Source organism: Pseudophryne corroboree, chromosome 1 (genome assembly GCF_028390025.1).
Source record: "Pseudophryne corroboree isolate aPseCor3 chromosome 1, aPseCor3.hap2, whole genome shotgun sequence".
Lineage (NCBI taxonomy): Eukaryota > Metazoa > Chordata > Amphibia > Anura > Myobatrachidae > Pseudophryne > Pseudophryne corroboree.
This window is the reverse complement of record NC_086444.1, coordinates 1,053,964,920-1,053,978,229: the sequence shown is the minus strand read 5'-3', so window position 1 is coordinate 1,053,978,229 and position 13,310 is coordinate 1,053,964,920. Positions and strand designations below refer to the sequence as shown.

The following is a 13,310-nucleotide window of genomic DNA, read 5'->3' as shown; positions in this document are numbered from 1 at the left end:
GCACCTACAGCACACGCAAGTTGTACAAAGAAAAACAAAAGTTAGTAATCTTTTTTTTCACAAATGACAACTCGCACTGCTTTGTCGCAGTGCTTATATTTATGTATATGCAGCGGGGTATTGCACATACAACACACATGAGTTGAACAAAAAAATTCCAATTTATTAAAACTTTTTTCACAAATGACAACTCACACTGCAGAGTCACAGTGTTTATATTTATGTGAACGTGGTGGGGTTCGACACCTACAGCACACACAAGTTGTACAAAAAAACCCTATTTTCTTTTTACTTTTTTTTTTTTTTTTTACTTTTCACCACAAACTTTTGCGGGCACTAGTGTTCACTGTGTGCCAAAACAGATTAATGCTTCTGCTCTGTATTAGGAGCTCTGGACTATAAAGTACACTAGGCAGAGACAAAAAAAACAAACACAAGTGTGCACCAAGAGCTAATGCTGCCCTATATGGAGCTCTGGGCTGCTATGTAGGCATGGCAGTGATGAAAAAAAACAACAACAGTGTGCAATGTGCACTAAGAGTTCATACTGCCCCTGTATTAGGATGGAGAACCTGGCGGTGACAAAAAAAAACCACCAATAGAGTGCTGTGCACCAAAGTGCTGCCGCTACGTTATAGCACCAGTGTGACAAAAATGTATAATAATAATACTAATAATAATAATAATAATAATAATAATAATAATATTATAGATATTCCTAACCTTCACTATAAAAAAAAAATGGTTTTGCTAACTGCCTACATCCATCTACCTCTGCTAGTAGTTAACTAGGGACATGTCATACAGTGACTCCTTGCTTTAAAGCTTCCGCAGCAGCAGTGCACCAGTGTGACTGTGCATGTGCACCAATAATGATGGTTAACAACAGTAACACTGCCCTTAGGAGCACTGGGCTGTGTACCAGTAATAATAATAATAATAATAATAATAATAATAATATATTCATTTCTGCCTTGGTGGATGTGCTCTCACTTGGGCATTTGCTGTGAAATGGTGCCCGAATCACAGCGGGAGCGACTTATTTTGAATCCAAAACCTGTAAGATCCCAACTTTCCCTCATATCCCTGAAGTGTGGGCGTGCTCGGTTTTCTGAAAACCAAGGGGGTCATTCAGACCACGCCGTTGTTGTGCAGAGCAGTTTGCTGATGATGGCAAACTGTGCATGCGCAGCAGCCGCACAGTGGCTGCGCAGACACACAAATTGCGGTCGCATTCCTGATGGATGTGACTGCAATGTGACTGACAGTGGCGGACATTTTAAGGGTAGTGACACGGCATTGGGGGGTAGGGATGGTGAACGGTTGCCGGACCGTTTTCAGCGTGGCTGCGTGAAATCACACGCAGCCGATCAGACAAGAAAATGGCTGCTGACCACCTGGCTGCGCTGCCAGGGGCCAACCTTAGATCCGATGATTTTGCAATTAATCCAGGAGAAGGCAGCCAGGTGGTATTGCAGGGGGCGTGGTGCAGCATATGAGGGTGTGTCGGTCGGAGCAATGCAAAGGGGGCAGGGCCATGAAGACGTGATTCAGCGCAAATCGCGTCAACGGCTATTTTAGAGTGCTGGGGGTGAGGTTGTGTGCAGATGTGGGGGGTGTCGGCAATCTGGGAGACTTGCCGACTCTTCCGGAGGGGCTGGAGTTCCCAACGGGTGGGGGTTGGGCGGGCGGGACTTCCCCCAGATTTTCAGGAGCCTCCCGGCCCATCCAGGAGAGTAGGTAAGTATGATCTAGCCCTCCTTGACAGTGGGGGAAGCCCTACCATGAATGCAAATCACTTCAGGCAACAACATTCCGCCCCTCTAAGATCACTCTATCTGACAGGAGACATGACAGACCTCACTGCACACTCACTGTCATCTCACAAGCAGTAAGCCCCTGGGAAATTACTGTAGTAACGACTCCCTTCCCCTCTACAAAATACTCCACCTATGTGCAGCATCAGGAGCGGATCTAGGCATTGGTGAGCAGGGCGGGCACCCGGGGCACTGTGGCCCGCGGGCATGGCTGCAGACACCCTGCAGGTGCCCGCCGCCCATCCGCACCCCGCATCCCACACTCCGGCTGCAGCAGCGCCGTGGGCAGTGTGGGCGCCCGCTGCAGCCGGTGCCGCTGCAGCTGGCTCCATTTTCAGACAGACATTAGAGGTCATAATTGATCTCTAGTGTCTGTGCGGCACTGCTATGGGAGAGATGTCATGACATCTCTCCCATAGAGAGGAGCTAGTGGTGGCCAGAGACGGAGCATCAGCGGCAGCAGCGGTCAGGAAGAAGGAGCGGGGCTGGTGAGTTTTTGGTGTGTTTGTAAGCGGCACTACAAGGGGTCATCTCTACTGGCGGCACATCTAATGGGGGCATCTCTACTTGGGGCACATCTAAGGGGCATAACTACAGGGGCATCTCTACTGGTGGCATATCTATTTGGGGCACATCTAAGGGGGCATAACTACTGGGGCATCTCTACTGGTGGCACATCTAATGGGGGTACACCTAAGGGGGCATAACTACAGGGGCATCTCTACTGGGGGCACATATAATGGGCGGAAATCTACAGGGGGCATCTCTACTGGGGGCACATCTAAGGGGGCATAACTACAGGGTCATCTCTACTGGGGCACATCTACTGGGGGCAAATCTACAGGGGCACAACTACAGGGGCCATGCCCCTTCCCTATGAAGCCCCACCCCTATTTTTTTTATGTGTGCCTTAGGCGTGCACTAACCCTGTTTTACCTGTTGCGGGGCAGCCCTGTGCATCATGGTATAGTCTGTCCTGGGAGCAGCCTGTGTCTATGTGAAGCTTGATTGTGCCCTTGCCCCAGCAGCTCTAAATCAGTAGCAGCAGTCAAATTAACACAAGCGCAGCTGCAGCCTGTGCACAGTTATCATGGCAGTTTCCCTAGCCACCTGCACACCTAACAGCTGCCAGTGGGCTGACTGTCATTCAGGAAGTGCACGGTCATGGCTACATTTCAAATTACAAAAAAGTCACCATAAGCAGCTGCTTTTGTTATTTGCTTGGAGGCGCACATCTTGGCCGTTACCTAGCGCCTACGAACATGCGGATGCCGGATGCAAGGTCTCCTGGTCCCCGCACAGCACCTAGCAACAGGCTGACGCTAGGTACTGCCAGACTCCTAGCAATGGGGATGCCAGAGGCAGATGGCGTTCCCCGTTGCTGGGTAATTAGAGTACTCAGCTGTCTGTGTAGGGCAGCTGCACAGTATTGTTAATCATGGTTTTCAGCACTGATTGGGGCAGCACCATTTATATTCCCTTCCTGGCCTCTCCCAAATCGCTGCTGATAGTTCCTGCTCTTGTGAGAATCTGTCAGCTCCTGTGAGAACCTGTCTAGCCTGTGATTCCGAGACCCTGCCTGACTGACTTCCTGATTTTATCCAGTGAGCCTAGTATTCAGGTTTTGGTGTGGAGTTTTCACACAGGCACAGACTTGCCTTCATTTCTTTATTGTATCCTCCTTGTGCATTGTTGCATGTATTTACAGTCTAGTTGCTTATAACATCTTTGGGTATTGTTGCTTTAATATTTATTAAGTTGCTTATTACATCTTATGCATTGTTGCATGTGTACAGTGATATATTTTGTTTGTATTCCAACCTGTGCATTGTTGCACATACTGTACGTGCATTTCTCATATATATCCCTCAGTCTGTGTCTTAGCACAGTAGTAAGGTTGTGTCTCACCGTACTGCATTTATCCTTGCCCAGCCTCCGATAGTCACCTTGTATTTACATAAAACCTGGGGGCATCTGAGTGCGGGGAGGACCTAATTCACCCTGGAAAGGCGACTGCTATAGGCAAAGTCTTTGGCTGCGGGAGACTAAAAATTCTGCTGGGCAGTAGGTAATTGTGTGAGCGTCATAAGGCACCACCTGTAAACCTACGGAACTGAGTGTCAACATAACAGTATCACCAGCCATAAAACCGTAGCTCCGTAGGTCGGTTGTTTCCGAATGGATTCAGCACAAAATCCGGCCCAGATTCTGGTGGGCCAGATCCAGGGTTCGACCCAGCAGCTACGGGACCTTACCCTTTGTGTGGACACTCAGGAAGAAAATTGTAGGACCCAGATTGTCTCGTTACCTGCTCAGAGGGAACCTAAACTAAACCTCCCAGATAGGTTCTCTGGGGACCGTTTACAGTTTGGGAACTTCCGGGAGAGTTGCAAGCTGTATTTCAAGCTCTGGCCTTACTTTTCAGGTTCTGAGACCCAGCGAGTGGGAATCGTAATTTACCTGTTGCAAGGTGACCCACAATCTTGGCCTTTGGCCTTTCACCAGATCACCCTAGTCTGCATTCCGTGGATTCCTTCTTTAAAGCCTTGGGAGTCCTCTATGATGACCCAGATTGGGCAGCATCCACGGAGGCCCATCTTTGTTCCCTTAAGCAAGGGAGAAATTCTGCCAAGGTTTATTGTACCGAATTTCGCCGATGGGCCAACGACTGGTTGGAATGACCCAGCACTTTGGAGTCAGTTCCAATTGGGACTAACAGAGCAAATTAAGGATTTTCTCGTCCAATATCCTTCCCCAGCCACTTTGGATGCACTTATGGAGTTAGCCATCAAAGTAGATAGGCGGGGGTGGGAACGGTGAATGGAGAAAGAGGTTGCCATACCTACATCCACTCATCTCCCTGACGGATCCGAATGAGATCTTAGAAAAAACTGTAGCATTTCTGAGCTGATCAAATAAGGGGGAGATCAGAGGCAATGGATTTGAATTTTTTTATCAGAATTTTATTCAGTCCCCTGCAATCGGTGCATGGCCGTAATGAGCCATCCTTTTTCCCGACAAAGAAAAACCCAGCTCCCACCGGTGACTTAGAAATCCACCGTTCCACTGTAGCCGATCAATTATTTGTGGGATCCTACTGATCTGTTTACATTTGTGAAACTGCGCTCCAGCACTACAGCTGCACTAATTACCCTGATAGCTCCAGCGGCATTGCACTTTCGACTGCTAGCACATGCTACAGTGCAGGACCCGGCAGACTCTTCTGGGTTATTCCATTCTGCTGCTGAGCGGTGATGGGTATCGGCTGCTGGCGGCCACACAATTGAGCGTGACAGGCTCCAACAGTGTCGGACTGGGGCATGTAGGGCTCACCGGGGGAATGCAGTGGTAGGGGCCTATGTTAGGGGTGTGGCCAGTCTGCAGAGGGGGTGTGGCCTGCCACCTCATTGGTTTGACTAACCATTAGAGAGTGCAACGTCTGGGTCCCTTCATAAATATATACAGTGAATTCAGCTGCTGCATGAATGATAATGTACCAGATTGATAACAGATTAATAACAGCAATGCACTGTAGAAAATACACCATAGTCCAGTATAAGGTAACATATGTAGGGCCCACCGGTGGTTTCCCCTGTACCCTTGTGGGCCAGTGCAAGCCTGGGCTCCAAGGCAGCATATTACAGGCTACAAGAATCAATGGAGGCATGGAACTCTGATCACGCCACGTGGCTAAGAGACCCTGCCATTAAGCAGCTAACAGGTACTTACTTAAGGTGGCACCATTATTCATCTGTGGAAACATTATTATATTTATCTGGGAAGGCTAAACAGCACTATCATTCAGTTTAACCTACTCAGTATCTTCATATGCAGTGATTGGACTGGCACTTACAACTGAATACTCACTGGGACGCCAGTGTTAAGTTCAGAAGCAACATAGTGTCAAATCCGGACACGAATAGGCTAAAGTGATCGCCAGCGCTGAGTAGGTTCAGAGCTACTCTGAAACTGCACAAACTGTTTTTGCAGAGCTCGGCTGTACAAGCGTTCGCACTTCTACTAAGCTAAAATACACTCCCCAGTGGGCGGCGGCATAGCGTTTGCACGGCTGCTAAAACTAGCTAGCGAGAGATCAACTCGGAATGACCCCCAATATCAGTTGAATTGCTGTCTTTTATTAGCCTGATATTGGTTTCTTAATTCATGTAATAAAATTGAAAAATTAAAGCCATTTGTGTATTGGAATGGGAGACAGATCTCACCTAGTTTAAATTTACTAAAAACTAATTATATGGAACCAGTGCAGTGATTTTTTTTTTATTGTATTAATTTGTGTATTCAGCTATAACACCCCTTTTGCACATGCCTATGGGTAGGGTTGTGTAGAAGTGGCGTCATCGCTACAACACTCATCATTTCTCTGTTAAACTTATGGCAATGCCTCCACCTGAATCTGTACAGGGGTAATAAAGGGGTCTTCCGTCCACCAGATATTGATTCAGGAAACCTCTGCCCCAACACCACTTACCTTTTTTTACTCAACCAGTATAAACCTGACAAGGTTTGTTGCCAAATTCACAACCAGAGCCGGTGCTAGGATGTTTGGAACCCCCCCCCCCCCTCCTACGCGTATCAACCCATCTGGGCCTTCGTCAGAGAGTAGGCCCTGATAATGTCGATATTATCTTAAAACACAAAGCTATGTCTCTAAATACACTTTTACCGTGGAGCCGTTATGGCCGCTAAACAAAAAGCACGTGCTACGCACTTTGTACGCGCTGCACGTGGTACGCACTTGGCGTACACACGCTGTGCTGAGTGTACGGAGTACACACAGCGAGCGCACACACGATGGATAACCTTTAAACCTTGTTAATGATACAATGTAATGATATACTTATACTTTAAACCCTTAACAGCAAAGTACTGTAATGATGTAATACCTTTAAACCTTAAGTAGCGCTGGCGATACAAAGTACCCGCAGTGCGTACACCTTATCAATGCTTATACACCTTATACAGATTAATCTACTTTAAAGCCCAGGCAGGAAAGTGAAAACACAACACTGATTTGTAGTTGCAACCACAGGGTTCTAAGGCCTCCGTGGATTAATTCCAAAAGGTAAAAACAATACAAATCATACACTACAGGCTAACAAGTAAATCTAAACAGAATAATGGCTACAGAGAATATACATACGTGAGAATGTTCGCAAGCGCAACCCGAGTCGGTCCTCCGCTGGTCATACAGATAGCGTTTAGAGTCTTCTCACCGGCCAGGCACCAATGGTCTTTTCATACACAACATGCATACACAATACAATGGTTTTTGTAATCTCATTGTCCATTGGACACAGGGATGTGTCTCTACATTACAGCAAAGGTCATAGGTGGATTTGAATAGGTGGGCGATGTCTTTCCCCAACTGCTCTTGTGGGTGGTATCCTTTGGATTCCCGCCGCATACATAAAATACAGTAAATACAGTTAATGTTCATATTCTGAATGTTCGCAAAGCCAAGCAATCCTTTTTCCAAACACTCATCTCTTCTCAGTCCTCCAGTCCACGCCGACTCTTTGAAACTTTCAACACTCTCCTTCGCCCCCCTCCTCCTCCCCTCCCCTCTTCCCTCACTCCCACTGACTTTGCCTCCTTCTTCATCTCCAAAATTGAGGATATCCAAAATTACATCTCCTCCCGTCACCCCTCTGCTGCCCCCCTGCTCCCACCATCCCTCCCGTCCATCTATCCCACCCTGTCCTTCTTCCGTCCCACCTCAGACAAGGAAGTCCACTCCCTCATCTTATCCTCTCCCACCACAACCTGCCACTTGGACCCCCTCCCGTCTTCTCCGCTCCCTCCCCCCCACTGCCTGCTCCCACCTTGCTCACCTCTTTAACCTATCGCTCTCTACTGGCATCTTTCCCTCACCATTCAAACATGCTCTGGTGTCTCCTATTTTCGAAAAAGCCAACCTCGACCCTTCATCACTCACTAGCTACCGCCCCATCTCTCTTCTCCCTTTCGCCTCCAAACTACTTGAACGACTGGTCTACAGCCGTCTCACAAGCTACCTCTCTGACCACTCCATCCTTGATCCACTACAATCTGGCTTTCGCCCACTCCACTCCACCGAGACTGCCCTGGTGAAAGTCACCAGTGACCTGCTTTCGGCCAAATCCAAGGGCCACTTCTCTTTGCTCATCCTTCTGGACCTCTCTGCTGCCTTTGACACAGTGGATCACCCTCTCCTCCTCCGCACACTCCAAAATGTTGGCCTCTCTAGCACCGTCCTTGACTGGTTTACCTCATACCTCACTAACCGCTCCTTCTCTGTGTCTGCATCCGGAACCACCTCACACCCTTCCATCCTTCCTGTTGGTGTCCCTCAAGGTTCTGTCCTAGGCCCCCTTCTGTTCTCCCTGTACACCTCTTCCCTGGGTGCGCTCATTAACTCCTTTGGCCTTCAATACCACCTCTATGCTGATGACACAGAACTCTACCTCTCCTCTCCTGATCTGTCCCCCTCTGTCCTCTCTCAGATCTCCAGCTGCCTCTCTGCCATCTCCTCCTGGATGTCTGAGCGCTCTCTGAAGCTCAACATGGATAAAACTGAACTTATTATGTTTCCCCCAGCCAGAGCAACACCCCCTACAAATATCTCTATCACTGTTGACAACACTATCATCTCCCCCGTTCCCCAACTCCGCTGCCTGGGCGTCACTCTTGACTCCTCCCTCTCCTTTGCACCCTACATCCAAGCTCTGGCGCAATCTTGTCGGTTCCAGCTACGCAACATTGCTCGCATCAGGCCATTTCTCTCCCAGAGTGCAACTAAACTTATCATCCAGTCACTGGTCATCTCACGACTCGACTACTGCAATGTGCTCCTCACTGGCCTCACTTGCTCCCACATCGCTCCCCTCCAATCTGTCCTCAACTCCGCGGCTAGGCTCATCTTCCTCTCCCGCCGCTCCACTTCTGCCACTCCCCTTCGACAAAATCTACACTGGCTCCCATTCCCCTACAGAATCCTCTTCAAACTCCTCACCCTCACATACAAGGCAATCTCTAATTCCACCGCTCCCTACATCTCCAACCTCCTCTCCCTTCATACTCCCTCCTGCCCACTACGGTCGGCTGATGACCGTCGCCTCTCCTCTGCCTTGGTCACTGCTTCCCATGCACGAGTTCAGGATTTTGCCCGTGCTGCACCCCTTCAGTGGAATGCGCTCCCCCGCTCCATTAGACTCTCCCCGACCTTGCAAAGCTTCAAACGGGCACTGAAAACCCACCTATTTATCAAAGCGTACCCCTCCAATGCATAACCTAGTCCTTAGGCTGCTCCTCCATCCCCCTGCCCCATGCCTTGGACATCTCTGCTTTGCTCGCATACCACCATCAGGCTTCTACCTGCTTGCTTGCACCTCATGTCATCTGTCTGTTGCCCCTCCCCACTAGATTGTTAGCTCTTCAGAGCAGGGCCCTCTTTCCTCTTGTCTAAGCCCTCTTCTTGACACATTTCACTCAGCGACCATCTTTACCTGCTTTTTCTCCTGCTGGTAAATGGCTCCTCTCTATCTATGGCCACCAGCCCCAAGTAGTACAATGATTACTCCTTCGCTACTTACATCTAAGCTGTATTATGCTTTGAGAATTGTGGTGCTCTTTGTTACCTGCACTCCATTTTTGTTATTTATTTACTGTTATGCTAAGTTTTGTCTCCCTGTACTGTCCTTTGTACGGCGCTGCAAAACACTTGTGGTGCCCTATAAATAAAATGTAGTAATAATAATAATAATAATAATTCTACTTTTGTACATAACTATACGCAGGAACAAGCGTCCTTTCTCTAACCAACACCGGAATGTTATCCTCAAAATACCCTACAGCTGGATACTAGACATCACCTTCCAACCTTTGTCTGACCCTTCCTATCATGCAAAGGCGAATCTCTTTGTCCAGGAACTGTTTAAACTATCAATACTTGCTGACATGGTCTAGGGGAACTATATCTACAATGTACGCTATATGGGTTAAATATGTAATGTTCTAATAACACGCTACACGTTCACAAACTCCGCTGTAAATACCCATATCACGCGCATGATCGCCGGAGCGATCCTACGCAAATTGTGGATATGTGCACGCATGGAGGACTGAGTGCACGAGCAGTGGGCATGTGCATGGGGTTAGTACAAGGCATATGCATTACAATATTTTTCGACTTTAACAGCCCAGGCGGGTTGATATGCGTAGGAGCTTTATTCCATGTTACAACACCGTAACCAACATTAACACCCCCCCCCCCCCCCCCTCCACAGAGCTCTCCTAACTCCAGCCATTACACTGACTACAGAAGGGAAAGTTTCCAGTACGGACAGAGCACCCCGGTCACGTGATCGGTAAGCCTAACCAGGAAGTGAAGGAAACCAGCAAGAGAGGATCCAGCCGCTGGGCATGCGGCAAAGACAGGCAGAGGTGGACGCCGGGACACAGACCAGGAAGACAGGTAAGGCTCTGTAAGAGGAGTGAGGACGCTAAAGACAGTACTATTTTAGGTCTGGAAGCGGCAACCGTCCATCCCTCTAAGACTGTGGCCACCTCCTGTGTGATCTGGTGGCCACGATGTGCTTGTAGCACGGCATCATCAAGGTCAATGCCAGGTCACCAGTGAGGGAGGCGAGTCCGGAGTCCCCACATCTGAACCACGCATCCGTTCCCCCCGCCTCTGAGACAGGGGTACCCCTTTTAACCATCACCAAGACCCACAACATCCAAGCCCTTTGTTGATCAGAAACACCTATGGACAAATCCCTTAGAGCTCTGTCTGAATTTTATTAACTCATTCTTATCCACTCATTACACAGGTGGGACGCCACCAGTGAGCGGACATTTATTAGCACTACGCTATTACCTTATTGGACAATCATATACCTCTTTTGTCTTTTTGATCGATTTTATTAATTTTTGTGACCCCATCCCTATATTCCCTATACTAATACCACATGCACATTTTCAGTGCAATTTATGTATATATTTTAGTGTTCACCAAGTTAAGGTAACCTTCACATAAATGTACTCTTGTCATTTACTAACATAAGGTGCAATTACTATCCCAACCTTTACCATATATGTTCTGAGAAACGGTATAGGGTAGCTTCACTCGTAATTTGCTGCCCACAATAAATAACTGTGCAATTGAGCGCAAGGTATACCAGACACAATTTATAAAGGGAAAGTATGCGCTAAAAAAAAGGGATATGGTCTCACAAGGAAGGGACGGGGCCACACAATAGTACCCCCAATTCAAATTACACTACACAGTAGCACAATCCGATTCATATTACACTGCACGTGGCCCCTATTCATGTTAAAATACACAGTAGTGCCCCTTATTCACATTATGTCACACATTAGTGCCCTTTATACACATAATGGCCACAATAGTATTGCCCCTTACATATAATGCCTACAGCAGTCCTGTCCCTTATACACATAATGCTCACATTAGTAGTCCACCTTACACATGATGCCCACAGTAATGCCCCTTATACACAGTGCCCACAGTAGTACCCCTTATACACATAATGCCCACAATAGTATCACCTCTTACACATATTGCCCACAGTAGTAGTGCCCCTTATTCACACAATGCCCATAGTGATAGTGCATCTTACACAAACAGATGAAGCCATGGTTATCTTGGCTACTGTGCTGCACCTAGGCACACCATAGTTTATTAGCATAAGCCCATCATCTATTGTTCTCAGGTGCAATACAATACAGAGAGAACAATACATCAGGGGATTAAGTCATTACAGCAGGGGATTAAGTCCGACTGCCCTGGCTCAGTTAATCCTATTAAAGGCCAAGATAAAGGTGGCTCCATCTGTAATGCCCACAGTAGTATTGTCCCTTATACACATAATGCCCACAGTAGTAGTCCATCTTACACATGATACCCACAGTTGTGCCTCTTATACACAGTACCCACAGTAGTGCCACTTATACACATAATGTCCACAATAGTAGTGCCCCTAATACACATAATGTCCAAAATAGTAGTGCCCCTTACACTTTATGCAACATAGACACAACATTGCACTTACTTACCTGAAGCCCCACTCCTGCTGCTGTCTGACAGCTCTCCTCATTCTGCACCTTCCCCCCTGCTGCTCCCGCTCCATCACCTCCCTCCTCAGTACAGCCACCTCCTCCTCCCATTCACTCTGTGTGCTGAAACTGTCCCCAGCATTTCCCTCCATACTCTGAGGAGCTGCCTATGGCAGGAGCAAGCAGGGTGCACACACCTAAGCGAGCCTAGCAGCAGATCCCTGCTCAGGAAGCCCGCTATTGGCTAGCGGAAGGGGAAGAGCGCCTCTCATGCCCAGCACCTCCCTGCGTTGCATCACTTTGCTGAGAGTGTTGCACCAGCCCTGCCCACAATGGTATATACTGTGTGTATGTATGTATATATATATATATATATACATAGATATATTATCTTAAATATAGGAAGATCAGTGACAAACAGAGGTGAATTTAGACCTTATGGGGCCCTGAGCAAGATACCGATTTAGGCCCCCCCTCCCTCAAACAATCCATAGCACTATATTTTCATTTCTGGTTTATGCACCTTACATTATTTGTTGTTTTTTCTTCCTTATATTCTATTATAGTATATTAATTTCCCCTTAACTGATTGCATCATACCCCTCACCTCTAATTTCCATTATTACAGCACTCAGCTACTGCAATTTAAATCAGTGTTCCCTTCGTTATTTCACCCTCACTCACTGACTGCATTGTGTATCAGTGACCCAGGCTTACTAATTGTAGCAAGCCCCATCGCCTAAAATACTCATTATTAGACCCCTCACTCACCGACCGAATTTTCTAACAGCATTTTATAATACCCATTATTACTAAACCCCTCAGTCAGTGACTGTATTGATAATACCTGTAGATCAGTGCCAACCCCCCCCCCCCCCCCCCCCACTGATTGTAGTGCCCACTAAAATCAGTGAAGAGGGGCTAGGGGGATGCATTTATATACATAATGGTTTCACACTGAAGACCGTGTTATATAATCAATAATGGGTATTATAAGGGATGTGGGAACTGCTAATTGGGTATGTGGGACATGCTACAATCAGTGTGTGTGTGTGTAGGCACTAATATATAATGCAGGCCTTATAATACTTATTATTGAACCCAATCACATTAGTGTTGACTTTGTTATATACTGTATAAGTGCCTCTTACTTCCCCCACCCTTACTGATTGTAGCAGTACTTCCCCCCATGCCTTTTAATACCCATTATCAGGGTTGTAACTAGGTATGTGCGGAGTATGCCACCCCACATAGGGGGTATTGTTGGCTGTACTTGTCAATTATCTGTTTTAATTACTTTCACTTGTAACTTTGCCCCTTTTTGAAGCCCAACATATCCTGACCACCCCTGTCTTTTTTTTCCCCATCCCTTCCTGATACCTATACAACATTAATTAACTTAACTTGAGAGCTCTT

At 47.3% G+C, this 13,310-nt stretch overlaps 1 protein-coding gene across 1 annotated transcript in view; it reads right to left on the bottom strand.

Moving 5' to 3' along the window:
- DLC1 (DLC1 Rho GTPase activating protein) overlaps nt 1–13,310 on the bottom strand; it is an 856,713-nt gene that overhangs the window by 550,789 nt on the left and 292,614 nt on the right. The window lies entirely within an intron of this gene.